The 14,805-nt window shown below is 38.9% G+C and overlaps 2 non-coding genes across 2 annotated transcripts; both read right to left on the bottom strand.

Moving 5' to 3' along the window:
• Positions 1–688: 688 nt before the first annotated feature.
• LOC116139178 lies at positions 689–795 on the bottom strand. The gene has a single exon (XR_004129415.1). It is a non-coding gene; the product is annotated as a small nucleolar RNA R71 (small nucleolar RNA).
• Positions 796–14,701: 13,906 nt separating this feature from the next.
• On the bottom strand, positions 14,702–14,805 carry LOC116139171. The gene has a single exon (XR_004129408.1). It is a non-coding gene; the product is annotated as a small nucleolar RNA R71 (small nucleolar RNA).

Genomic DNA, 14,805 nt, shown 5'->3' on the forward strand with positions numbered 1-14,805 from the left:
TGCACTTGCTATATTTGCATGTTGTAGTAACAACGCATCAAGTTTTTGGCGCCGTTGCCAGGGATTGATTTTTGTGTAACATTGAATTTTCTTGAGTGAGCTAGATTGGAGTTTTATTTTTGTTTTAATTGTTATTAGTTAATTTTTTTTGTTCTTTTCGGTTAGTTAGTGATCTCACATTTTCTTTTGTTTTGTGTTGTTTATGCGAAGAGTGAGACGTCAACTAGTGTTTCCTGTAGATCCAGAGACTGAAAGAACCACAAGAAGACTTAACAGAGAAAGAAGAGAACGAGAGGCTATAGCTGTTGAGATGGCAGAGAATATAACATTAAGGGAATTCTCAGTTTCCTCAGTTGATGGTAGTGGGTCAAGTATTATTAGACTAGCAGTACAAGCCAACAACTTCGAAATAAAGCTGGCAATCATCCAGATGATCCAGTACTCAATACAGTTTAAAGGAGATTTGAAGGAAGATCCAAATCTGCACATTGCAAACTTCTTAGAGATTTGCGACACCTTCAAGTCAAACGAATTATCAGATGACGCCATCAGATTTAGACTGTTCCCTTTCTCATTGAGGGACAAAGCAAAGGGATGGTTAATGGCACTACCACCAGGGACGATCACTACATGGAATGAATTAGCACATAAGTTCCTGACCAAATTCTTTCCTCTAGCAAAATCCGCGAAGATGAGAAATGATATCACATCTTTTCTACAGGAAGAGTAAGAATCATTATATGAAGCTTGGGAAAGATACAAGGAACTACTGAGGAGGTGTCCACACCATGGGTTGCCAGTTTGGATGCAAGTTTAAACGTTTTACAATGGATTGATGGTTAATGTGCAAACCATGGTTGATGCAGCGTCGGGAGGAGCATTGCAAAATAAGACACCAGAAGAAGCTCATGAGTTGCTTGAGGTTTTGGCTAATAACAACTATCAAAGACCGAATGAGAGGATACAAATGAAGAAATCTATGGGTCTTCATGAAGTTGATGCATACACGGCCATTTCAGCCCAACTTACAGCACTTCAAAAACAATTGGGAAGTATGCAAGTAAATTATATTCAAGCACCTTAACTAACTTGTGAATTTTGTGCAGGTAGTCATATGAGCAGTGAATGCCAAGTGGGGAATACGTTTGCTTCAGCGTCTTCATCATCAGAATAGGTTAACTACTTGGTAGGAAATCAGAGGCAACTGAACAATCCGTACTCCAACACATATAATCCTGGTTGGAGGAATCATCCAAACCTGTCTTGGGGCAAAATCAACAGAATCAGCAGAACAATCAATGGAACCAAAGAACGATGCCAAACAACCAAGCGGGGGTGAACAATCAACCGGGAGAGCAAAGATTGAAAAAACTGGAGGATATGTTCGAAAAGTTTATGCAAGAGACCACATGTTTCATGAATGAGACAAGGACAAATTTCAGAAACCAAGGGGAATCCATTCGAAACTTGGAGGTACAGGTGGGTCAATTGGCCGATAAGCTCAATGAGAGACCACAAGGTTTCCTACCCAGTGACACAGTGGCAAACCCACGTGAACAAGCAAATGCAATAACACTATAGAGTGGGACAGTCTTGGAAGAGGTGGAACAATCAGGGAAAAGAGGAAACCCACCAAAAGAAAAGGAAGATTCCAATGAGGAAGTTGACGAAGAAATAATTGTTGAAGAGAAACCAATCAGTTATAGGGAAGAAGAACAAAAGCGGGAAGAGAGGCAAAGACAAAAGAAAGATAAATTGCCATTCCCCGAGATACCACCAGAGTTGGCACATCACACTCCTCCTGTGCCTTTTCCTCAGAGACTTAAAAAGAAGAATTAGGATAAGCAGTTTTCCAAATTCATTGAAATATTTAAAAAACTGCATAGTAACATTCATTTTGTAGATGCATTTCAACAGATGCCGAGCTACGCGAAATTTCTCAAGGAGATTTTATCAAACAAAAGGAAGTTAGAAGATGAGGAAACAGTGATGCTCATGGAGGAGTGCAGTGCCATTCTGTAGAAGAAGCTGCCCCTGAAACTCAAAGATCCAGGGAGTTTTACTATTCCTTGTATTATAGGAGACATTACTTTTGAGAGAGTTTTATGTGATTTAGGTGCAAGCATCAATCTAATGCTTTTTCTATTTTCAGGAGATTGGGAATTGGTGAAGTGAAGCCAACGACCATGTCGTTACAGCTTGTAGATAGATCCATAAAACATCCAAGGGGTATAGTTGAAGATGTTTTGGTGAAGGTGGATAAAGTAATTTTTCTTGCGGATTTTGTTGTATTGGACATGGAAGAGGATAAGGAAATGCCTTTCATTTTGGGAAGACCATTTCTGGCCATCGGAAGAGCTCTTATTGATGTGCAAAAAGGAAAGTTACTGTTAAGAGTCGAAGATGAGATAGTAACGTTCAATGTTTTTGAAGCTATGAAATTTCCATCTGAGTCGCATTCGTGCTTTAGTGTAGACGTGGTGGATAAACTAGTGGCATAAGCCTCCGGAGCTGCCGTCTTCTCTTAAGGCCTTTAGTTTCTCAGCCCATATCTCTGCAGAAGTAACAAACATAAGCGACTTATCTCGCGAGAAAAGTACGAGCAAAGATGACTTAACCTTTCTCCAAAATCATAGGAATCTGGCGTCATCCCACAGAAGCCATATGCTCGCAGGTGAGGAGCGTAACGATCTTGTTAGCATTATGCTGTCTATCGGAAGGTTGTTGAAATGCTGGAGCCTTTGCAAGCTCGCGCAGTGAGATAGTTATGTTTGACATTAACTGCAAAACAAAGCATCTTGGTTAGCAAGAACACAAAGGTCGAAAGTGATTCTCGATGTATAGTAAACAAATCTTACTCACTTCCGATGAAGGATCAGTCTCCCAGACTTCATAGAAGAAAAGTTTGAGTCTTAGTGCGGGACCTCTTAAGGACATCAACCAGCTCGTTAAAACATACCTTTCTCGCCTTGGAAAGGTAGTATGTCTAGTCTTGTCCTTTTTTTAGCCAACAGATAGACGAGCTCCTCGACAGATGGCTTGCCCAACTTAGCGATCATGTATGCTATGTACAAGACAATAATAATTAATAGGAATTTGCAAAAAGCTGGAGGGGAACAATGTCAAACCGCTTCAGCTGTTGTCAATAAAACGATGAGGGGGAATGGATACCCCACATCTTAGGAGGGTCTCAGAGGTTGCCACCCATCCAAGCGGGGATTCTTTCGAGAATGTCCTCCGAGGCCATCAAATTAAGCTGTGGCACATAGACCGCTCTTATGCGTTCTAGATCACTGACGGTAATCGAGGATTGTGACTCTCTTCGCAGGCTATGAACTGGAGACAATGTGGGTTAGCCAACTTTATCAAGGCATGGTTAGAAGAGCTTGTCGCGTCGAGGTCCAGCTTCGTTCACGACTTCTTAGAAAAATTAGGAGTTGAATCCCCAAGGATTGTTAGCCTACGCGCGAATCGAACAGGCGCTGATTCTATTATGACTACTGGAGAAAGACATGGTTATAGCTCGCTTTTGGCTACCTGAAACGGAAGTGAACATATGTTAGAGCTCAAAAATTCGGTGGCCATTTCATACTTGCTTTTAGTTCAGGCACCCAAAGAGTTCGTGCCACCCACCAAATGAACGCACCTACCCCAGGTTTGGCGCCACTGCATTAACCCCTCTTAAACCCAAGATTGCCAAGACGTATTCAAAAACCCTACTAAAGCCCTAGAACATCCAATGTGGCAACGACGTAGCCACCCTTTAACGCAAAAATTGGAAAGAAAAAGAAAGGGAAAAGAACCTTACCAGAATGAAAGAAGTGCAAAAACTCATCGGAAAGAGCACCGTGACAATGACAAAACAACACAAAGTGGACAAAGGTGTCAGAGAACTTCTGTGGGCTGAATGAGCATTCTGACAACTTCGCCACCTTTTATAGTGGTTTGCATGAGACAAAGGGGCGGGGTTTAATCATAGCCATCGATTTACATTGAATCTCAACCCTTCATTTGTCGAGCAATCTCAGCCCTTAGACGTGGCCACGCGTCATCCATCCGTGAAGGGCGATGAATCGTTGGACATTACATTGACAACTGTCACCGCACTTCACCTCAACTTCGTACTTGATAGCTGTAGTTGCCTCCGCGCGACGAAACACAACTGACAAAGGCTGCCACATTTAAAGCAACATGGCCACTTTGAAATTACGTATTTACCTTAACTTTTCATGTTATGAGTTTGGCACGTATCACGGAAGTAAACAAGTGTGAAACATGTCGACCGGACATGAGGTCAACCCAGGTCTCGATCGAACCTATACTTGAGACTTGTTGGTATGTTGAGCTTGGTATCAAATCGGCAATAGTCTTCAAAGCTCGAACGAGCATTGAACATTGGGGCAAATATTGTGTGTGATTTTTCCACCAAGTTCGGGCTACCGCAAGGATGTAGCTCGACCCAAGATCGGTCCACTCCACTGGTTGTCCAACCCAGCATAAGCTAGTCATGAACAACTCGAATGATCATTCAACCAATTCCCAGATAACTTTAGATCCCAGATATTGCAGGAATGACTAAATCAACATCAATCTCTGTGCAATCACATCGCCTAATCGCGAGAATTCGAATTGCAGTTCAGATAAATTGTGATCCCTTTATTTTGGCTCTTTCCTTTGTACAAACCTTGATTATAAACCCTCTCAAATGATGAAAAAGGTTATGACTTTCACATAGAATTCTCATTGTAAGCTCTCACAGCAAATACAAAAATTGGACGTAGTGTCAAGATTTTACCTCACCAAACCACTTTAAAAACTTTCATTGTCATTTATTTATTGCACTCCATATATGTCTATCGTTGATTACCCTAATCACGCGCACATCTATTCTGATCCCACCAAGGTCAATCAAAATTCTCTGGTTGGTACATATTTCTGTATCAACAAACATATTTGTGAGAGGAGCGCCAATTGCCATAATTTTGAATAAATTTATAGTAATAGCTAATTAATGCAAGAACCCATGTAATGCCTTGAGAGAGCTAGGTAATGGCCAAGATTGTATGCAAAAGCTTATGTTGACAAAAGAACTTCAAGTACGGTACGAAGATGCACCACATGATCAGAGAGTGATCAGCTATAAACAAGATATCGTCAAAAATACCAACACATATTTTCTCAAAAATGGACAAATTTCATTCCTTAGACTATGATGTTAGGAAACGATATGTCATGGCACGGAAATAAATCATAAAAACATGGATCGTTCTTTAGAACCAAGATCAAGGCACAAATTTAACAATTTATACATTAATACAAATCTGCAGGATCAGTTTTAAAGTTAAGAAACCATACGCACGTTTGGACTCCTCCACCTTATCTCTAAATGGGTTTCGCTGCCAATTCAAGGGTAGGATCACCACCGTTAGTCCCATGAAGATAACCCCAAGGAACTAAAGAGGGATTTGCTAGACCCTCTTAGCCTTAAGACCAAGAACAAAATCAAAATAAAATTTTGATTCAAGCATATATGAAGTGCATGGAAGAGAGAAAAGGGGCTGGGGTTTTTATCAAAATGATTAAAATGAATTACATTTTTTAATTTCACAAAGTGTTGCACTTATATAGTGCACACTTTGCCCAATTCCATCATGGAATAGGCTTGGGCACCAACCTAAACAACCCCTATGTCCAGACAGCCCCATTTAGAATATTTAATTATTATTATTATTATTTCAATTAAATTAAATTAATATATATTTTATTATATTAAAATTTGACAATAACAATAATTCATTTAAATTATGCAAACACATATAAATATAATTTCACTTATTTAATTTTTATTAACAAATTAATAAAGGCTACGACCTCAGCAAATTTAATTAGACTGTAAATTACCAAATACCCTTTCGCCTAAAAAGATGAAAACACCCTCTTATAAACTGGCCTTAAATTATCTTCTATGTGTGTGACCCTTAGGCTCCTCATCATACCGGTAGTGTGTAGTATCACGATTAACTCCAATTAATTGTCTCACTACAAACAAACCAAGATTGACCCCTAGCAAGGCATTATGGCCACCCGATAAATTCGGATTCAGCGAAGTAGCACCTGTCAATGATATGGTTATCGTACAATCCAATCCTTCATCATCTGTTATCTCAACGAACCGAGGCATAGAAATAGTGTCAACCTCGGTTACTCTCGTATTATGTGTTCAGTTACTGAACCAATGACCTGAATTATAAACTGGAAGAGCAACTTGATAATCCAGGATTATACTGTTTTATTTAGGCTTTTTGGCCGGATTAAATACTTCTTAGTTCGTTTATGCCTAATTGCTACTTAATTCTATATTTTATGTTTTAGGCCGAAACGTGCATTTTTAGCAAATAATGACGAATTGGAGTTTCTGGACCCAGAAGTAAGCAAATCTCAGAGTTTGGGAAAGTTATGAACGGGTGAAGCACTATAAGCTTGTTCCCATGGAAAGCATCGAAGATCTAAGATTTACAAGGAAGCAAGCTGAGGGCAATTATGTAATTCAGAATTTTCCAAGAAGGTTCCCAAGGCGAAGTTTCTTCTTCGCCACGGCGAACAAAGCTAGCACAAGATTCACTTCAGTTTGTCGCCGTGGCGAAGTCTGCGAATTTTGTTTTCTCCAAAACGCACAGTTTTATTTAGGAAAAGTTTTAGGTTTTTGGGGAACTATATAAGAAACCTTGCCATTTTGGGAGAGGTTCGTTTGGTTTTTGTTTGGTTTAGAGTAGTTTACATTTGGAGAGAAGATTTGAGCTTTAACCTTAGGGATTCTTCACCAGGGAGATCTCTACTCTTTTCTCTTTTTTCAATATGTTGACTGCTATGTTTACTGTTTTTCTTGTTAATGTTTTAATTTAGTTATGAACTAACCCATTTGGGTTAGGTTTTTGATGTAATTCGGATTTCTGTGGATTACAATTGATTATGGTTGCTTTATACTCTATTGCATAGATTGTGTGATTATTCTGATTTTTATTGATTTTACTTATTAAACATGGTGAGATTGAGAAAGGAATCATGTGAGCTTCTTGGTAACACCATTGTTATTTGGAATGCTAGAGATAGATTTGAGAAACAATGAAATCAATCTAGATTCCTTAGCTTAATGAACTTGGATTTGTTAATCTTCATTTTTGTGCCAAAGATTGATAGGGAAAAGTAGGAATTCATAACTTAAGAAGGTATGTTTTACAACTTAGGGATTCGATTTACAATCTGTTCATGTGATGTAAAAGTAGCATAATTTGTAGAATTAATCCATAGAGTCTGAATGAAGTCAAACCCTAACCGTGTTTTAAATGGATATTACTCTTGTTTTAAATCTTGCTTGCATTAATTAGTTTTTATACTTAGAAAATTTGTGTTTTGTGTTTAAATTTTAATCTCCTATAAATCCAAAACAATTCGGCTTCTCCAACTTGAAAACAATTAGGAAAATTAGTGATTAACAACCAATCCTCATGGGAACGATACTCACTCATCACTTTTTACTTGTGTGACTGGTGCACTTGCTATTTTGGCAACAACAAACACTAAGAATCAACTAGTACTTACACATATACTACTCAAATTGAAGCTTAGATTGGGTTTACTTACCTTGAATTTGTACAACACTAATGATTCAACCTTCCTTTGCTAAAATTCTTTTCCTCTTGGACCTAAATCGTGTAAAAACATAAGAATTCAAAACTTTAAGCTTAAATACACACTTTTGTGCTAGAATCTTACCTTTGGATGCTTTAGGATTGAAAATCTACAAAAAATTAAGCTAAACCCTATGAATTCTCTTTGAAATTTGATGAAGAAGCTTGAGAGAAAATGAATGAGAAGTTGTGTGCTCAAGGGATGAGAATGGCTAGAGTTTTGTCAATTGAAGCCTTATAACTAATATATATATATATTCCCATTTTGCCTTTACACTTTCTAAGAAATTTCACTATGTCCTTTAGTCATTTACCTAATTACCCTCATTTGTATAATTTTCTTCACATTATTTTGCGGCCTTACACTCACCACTTTTTCATATAGTTGTGAGTGAAAAGCCCATTTGACCCTTATTCTTTAATTTCTTCGTATTACTTTACAAACACGTATTTATCTCGGCATCACATCACGTGTATTTCCCATAATCTTTTTATCAATCTATTCTCATGGCTAGTACACTTAATACATTATATTTGTCATACTCACTTTTCACTTGAACACGTGATTCTATGTGAAATGACCATTTTGCCCCTATTGAAACTTTTATGGAATTCCTTTATAAAACTAGTTAGATATATTCACTATGACTATAAAATAATCCCTACCATATTTCTGAATATAGGTATTACAGAACTACCGGTACCTTCACCGCATAGTTGCACACCAAGTCCAGCATATCGATTGGAACGACATCTCTAACGACCGTGAAGGTTCATGGAGTGATTCCATCCCTGGCCACTGTGGCCCTAACGCTAATATGGTCAGGGAGTTGATTGATCAGAGCGTCGATCATAGCTTGGGCTGTTTCGTCCATTTTCTTGCTTTTCGACTGGGACGAGCTAGATTTACTCCCCCCGGTAGCGCTAGCCTTGCCCGTAGGAGTGGACTTCTTCTTAGCCAAGTCCTTAGTCACTGTTTTCTTTAGGCCACCAACATGCACAGTGACCTCTTTGCCTGAGCCACCTTGCTGCCCAATCACCTTTTGTTTGCCCAAGCCCCCCAGAGGCTCGGTTACTTTGTTCTTACCTGACTATCATGCTACTCAGGTGCCTTTAGTTTCCCAGAGCTTCCAATCAGCTTGGGAGTTTTCTTCGCTGGCCTCTTCTAGGGCTCAAAGACAGTCTTTTTGCCTACTGCCTTTGGAGCAGTTAAGGGCTTTTTCGCGCTTGGGCCCTCCCCAAGCTCGCCACCGGCGCATTTCATGCCAGCGACATTAGCGTGCTGCTTCGTTGCCAAAGCAGTCGGTGTCTTCTTGGTACGCTCTCGGAGCTGCGCGTCTTCTTCTTAAGGCCTTTAGGTTTCTCAGCCCATATCTCTGCAAGAAAGTAACAACAGTAAGCGACTTATCTGCGCGAGAAAAGTACGAGCAAAGATGACTTAACCTTTCTCCAAAATCATAGGAATCTGGCGTCATCCCAACAGAAGCCATATGCTCGCAGGTGAGGAGCGTAACGATCTTGTTAGCATTATGCTGTCTATCGGGAAGGTTGTGAAATGCTGGAGCCTTTGCAAGCTCGCGGCAGTGAGATAGTTATGTTTGACATTAACTGCAAAACAAGCATCTTGGTTAGCAAGACCACAAAGGTCGAAAGTGTTCTCGATGTAAGTAGAACGAAATCTTACTCACTTCCGAAGTGAAGGAGTCAGTCTCCCCAGACTTCATAGAAGAAAAGTTGTGAGTCTTAGTGCGGGACCTCTTTAGACATCAACCAGCTCGTTAAAACATACCTTTCTCGCCTTGGAAAGGTAGTATGTCTAGTCTTGTCCTTTTTTAGCCCAACAGATAGACGAGCTCCTCGACAGATGGCTTGCCCAACTTAGCGATCATGTATGCTATGTACAAGACAATAATAATTACATAGAATTTGCAAAAAAGCTGGAGGGAACAATGTCAAACCGCTTCAGCTGTTGTCAATAACACGATGAGGGGGAATGGATACCCCACATCTTAGGAGGGTCTCAGAGGTTGCCACCCATCCAAGCGGGGATTCTTTCGAGAAATGTCCTCCGAGGCCATCAAATTAAGCTGGCACATAGACCGCTCTTATGCGTTCTAGATCACTGACGGTAATCGAGGATTTGTGACCTCTTCGCAGGCTATGAACTGGAGACAATGTGGTTGAGCCAACTTTATCAAGGCATGGTTAGAAGAGCTTGTCGCGTCGAGGTCCCTTCGTTCGACGACTTCTTAGAAAAATTGGAGTTGAATCCCCAAGGATTGTTGAGCCTACGCGCGAATCGAACATGCGGCTGATTCTATTATGACTACTGGAAGAAGACATGGTTATAGCTCCTTTTGGCTACCTGAAACGGAAGTAACATATGTTAGAGCTCAAAAATTCGGTGGCCATTTCATACTTGCTTTTAGTTCAGGCACCCAAGATAGTTCGTGCCACACAACAAATGAACCGACCTACCCAGGTTGGCGGCCACTGCATTAAACCCTCCTTAAACCCAAGATTGCCAGAGACGTATTCAAAACCCTACTAAAGCCCTAGAACATCCAATGTGGCAACGACAGTAGCCACCCTTTAACGCAAAATTGGAAAGATGAATAAAAAGAAAAGAACCTACCAGAATGAAAGAAGTGCAAACTCTCGGAAAGACACCGTGACAATGACAAACAACAACAAGGTGACAAAGGTGTCAGAGAACTTCTGTGGGCTGAAGTAGCATTCTACAACTTCGCCACCTTTTTAGTGGTTTGCATAGAAGCACAAGGGCGGGGTTAATCATAGCCATCGATTTACAGTGAATCTCAACCCTTCATTTCGAGCAATCTCACCCTTAGACTGGCCACGCGCATCCCATCCGTGAAGGCGATGAATCGTTGGACTATTACATTGACAACTGTCACCGCACTTCACCTCAACTTCGTACTTGTAGCTGTAGTTGCCTACGCGACGAACCACAACTGACAAAGGCTGCCACATTTAAAGCAACATGGCCTTTTGAAATACGTATTACCTTAACTTTCATGTTATGAGTTTGGCACTATCACGGGAAGTAACAAGTGTGAAACATGTCACCGGACATGAGGTCAACCCAGGATCTCGTCGAACCTATATCTTGGTGTTGTTGGTATTGGAGCTTGGTATCAAATCGAGCAATAGTCTTCAAAGCTCGAAACGAGCATTGAACATTAAGGGGCAATATTGTGTGTGATTTTTCCACCAAGTTCGAGCTACCGCAAGGATGTAGCTCGACCCAAGATCGGTCCGACTCCATGGTTGTCCAACCCAGCATAAGCTAGTCATGAACAACTCGAATGATCATTCAACCAATCCCAGATAACTTTAGATCCCAGATATGGCAGGAATGACTAAATCCCATCATCTCTGTGCAATCACATCGCCTAATCGCGGAAAGTAATTGCAGTTCAGATAAATTGTGATCCCTTTATTTTTGCTCTTTCCTTTGTCAAACCTTGATTATAAACCCCTCAAATGATGAAAAAGGGGTTATGACTTTCACATAGAATTCTCATTGTAAGCTCTCACAGCAATACAAAAAATAGGGACGTAGTGTCAAGAGTTTACCTCACCAAACCACTTAAAAAAACTTTCATTGTCATTTATTTTATTGCACTCCATATATGTCTATCGTTGATTACCCGTAATCACGCGCACATCTATTCTGATCCCACCAAGTCAATCAAAATTCTCTGGTTGGTACATATTTCTGTATCAACAAACATATTTGTGAGAGGAGCTGCCAATTGCCATAATTTTGAATAAATTTTAGTAATACTAATTAATGCAAGAAACCCATGTAATGCCTTGAGAGAGCTAGTAAGGCCAAGATGTATGCAAAAGCTTATGTTGACAAAAGAACTTCAAGTACGGTACGAAGTGCACCACATGATCAAGAGTGATCAGCTATAATCAGATATCGTCAAAAAATACCAACATATTTTCTCAAAAATGGACAAAATATTTCATTCCTTAGACTATGATGTTAGGAAACGATAAGTCATGGCAGCGGAAATAAAATCATAAACACATGGATCGTTCTTTAGAACCAAGATCAAGGCACAAATTTAACAATTTATACATTAAATACAAATCTGCAGGATATCAGTTTTAAAGTTAAGAAACCATACGCACGTTTGGAGGCTCCTCCAACTATCTCTAAATGGGTTTCGCTGCCAATTCAGGGTAGGATCGAACCACCGTTAGTCCACATGAAGATAACCCCAAGGAACTAAAGAGGGATTTGCTAGACCCTCTTTAGCCTTAAGAACCAGAACAAAATCAAAAATAAATTTTGATTCAAGCTATATGAAGTGGCATGAAGAGAGAAAAGGGGGCTGGGTTTTTATCAAAATGATTAAATGAATTACATTTTTAATTACCAAAGTGTTGCACTTATATAGTGCACCCTTTGCCCAATTCCATCATGAATAGGCTTGGGCACCAACCAAACAACCCCTATGTCCAGACAGCCCCATTTAGAATATTTTAATTATTATTATTTATTTCAATTAAATTAAATTATATATATTTATTATATATTAAAATTTGACAATACAATAATTCATTTAAATATATCCACACTATTTAAATATAATTTCACTTATTTATTTATTACACATTAAATAAAGGCTACGACCTCAGCAAATTTAATTAGACTGTAAAATTACCAAAATACCCTTTCGCCTAAAAAGATGAAACACCCTCTTATAAACTGGCTTCTAAATTATCTTCTATGTGTGTGACCCGTAGCTCCTCATCATACCGTATGTGGTAGTATCAGATTAACTCCAATTATTGTCTCACTACAAACAGACCAAGATTGACCCCTAGCAAGGCATTAGGCCACCCGATAATTCGGATTCAGCGAAGTAGCTACCTTGTCAATGATATGGTTATCGTCAATCCAATCCTTTCATCATCTGTTATCTCAACGAGACCGAGGCATGAAATGTGTCACCTCGGTTACTCTCGATATTATGTGTTCAGTTACTGAACCAATGACCTGAATTTAAACTGATAGGCAACTTGATAATCCGAGATTATACTTTTTTATTAGCTTTTGTCCGGATTTTAAATACTTCTTAGTTCGTTTATGCCTGAATTGCTACTATTCTATATATTTTATGTTTTAGGCCGAAACGTGCATTTTTAGCAAATATGAGCGAATTGGAGTTTCTGGACCCAAGTAAGCAAATCTCAGAGTTTGGGAAAGTTATGACGGGGTGAGCACTATGAACTTGTTCCCAGTGGAAAGCATCGAAGATCTAAGATTAGCAAGGAAGCAAGCTGAGGGCAATTATGTAATTCAGAATTTTCCAAGAAGTGTCGCCAGGGCGAAGTTTCTTCTTCGCCACGGCGAACAAAGCTAGGCACAAGATTCACTTCAGTTTGTCGCCGTGGCGAAGTCTGCGAAATTTTGTTTTCTCCAAAACGCACAGTTTTATTTTAGGAAAAGTTTTAGGTTTTTGGGGGAACTATATAAAAAGCCTTGCCATTTTGGAGAGGTTCGTTTGGTTTTTGTTTGGTTTAGAGTATTTTTTTACATTTGGAGAGAAGATTGAGCTTTAACCTTAGGGATTCTTCAACCAGGGGAGATCTCTACTCTTTCTCTTTTTTTCAATATGTTGATGCTATTTTTACTGTTTTTCTGTTAATGTTTTAATTTAGTTATGAACTAACCCATTTGGGTTAGGTTTTTGATGTAATTCGGATTTCTGTGGATTAATCAATTGATTATTGTTTGCTTTATACTCTATTGCATAGATTGTGTGATTATCTGATTTTATTGATTTTACTTATTAAACATGGTGAGATTGAGAAATGAATCATGTTGAGCTTCTTGGTAATCACCATTGTTATTTGAATGCGAAGATAGTTGAGAAAACAATGAAATCAATCTAGGATTCCATTAGCTTAATGAACTTGGATTTGTTAATCTTCAATTTTTTTGGTGCCAAAGATTGATAGGAAAAGTAGGAATTCATAACTTAAGAAGGTATGTTTTACAACTTAGGGAATTCGATTTACAATCTGTTCATGTGATGTAAAAGTGCATAATTTGTAGAATAATCCATAGAGCTGAATGAAGTCAACCCTAACCGTTTGTTTAAATTGATATTACTCTGTTTTAAATCTTGCTTGCATTATTAGTTTTAATACTTAGAAATTTTGTTTTTGTTTAAATTTTAATCTCCTATAAATCCAACAAATTCGGCTCTCCAACTTGAAAACAATTAGGAAAATTAGTGATTACACACAATCCTCATGGGAACGATACTCACTCATCACTTTATTACTTGTGTGACTGGTTGCACTTCTATATTTGCATGTTGTAGTAACACGCATCAAGTTTTTGGCCCGTTGCCAGATTGATTTTGTGTAACATTGAATTTTCTTGAGTGAGCTAGATTGGATTTTTATTTTTGTTTTAATTGTTATTAGTTAATTTTTTTTTGTTCTTTTCGTTAGTTAGTGATCTCACATTTTCTTTTGTTTTGTGTTTTTATGCGAAGAGTGAGACGTCCACTTGTTTCCTGTAGATCCAGAGACTGAAAGACCACAAGAAGACTTAACAGAGAAGAAGAGAACGAGAGGCTATAGCTGTTGAGATGGCAGAGAATATAACATTAAGGGAATTCTCAGTTTCCTCAGTTGATGGTAGTGGGTCAAGTATTATTAGACTAGCAGTACAAGCCAACACTTCGAAATAAAGCTGCAATCATCCAGATGATCCAGACTCAACGTTTAAAGGAGATTTGAAGGAGATCCAAATCTGCACATTGCAAACTTCTTAGAGATTTGCGACACCTTCAAGTCAAACGAATTATCAGATGACGCCATCAGATTTAGAGCTTCCCTTTCTCATTGAGGGACAAAGCAAAGGGATGGTTAATGGCACTACCACCAGGGACGATCACTACATGGATGAATTAGCACATAAGTTCCTGACCAAATTCTTTCCTCTAGCAAAATCCGCGAAGATGAGAAATGATATCACATCTTTTCTACAGAAGAGATAGAATCATTATTGAAGCTTGGGAAAGATACAAGGAACTACTGAGAGGTGTCCACACCATGGGTT

This window comes from Pistacia vera, unplaced genomic scaffold, assembly GCF_008641045.1.
Source record: "Pistacia vera cultivar Batoury unplaced genomic scaffold, PisVer_v2 Contig347, whole genome shotgun sequence".
NCBI lineage: Eukaryota > Viridiplantae > Streptophyta > Magnoliopsida > Sapindales > Anacardiaceae > Pistacia > Pistacia vera.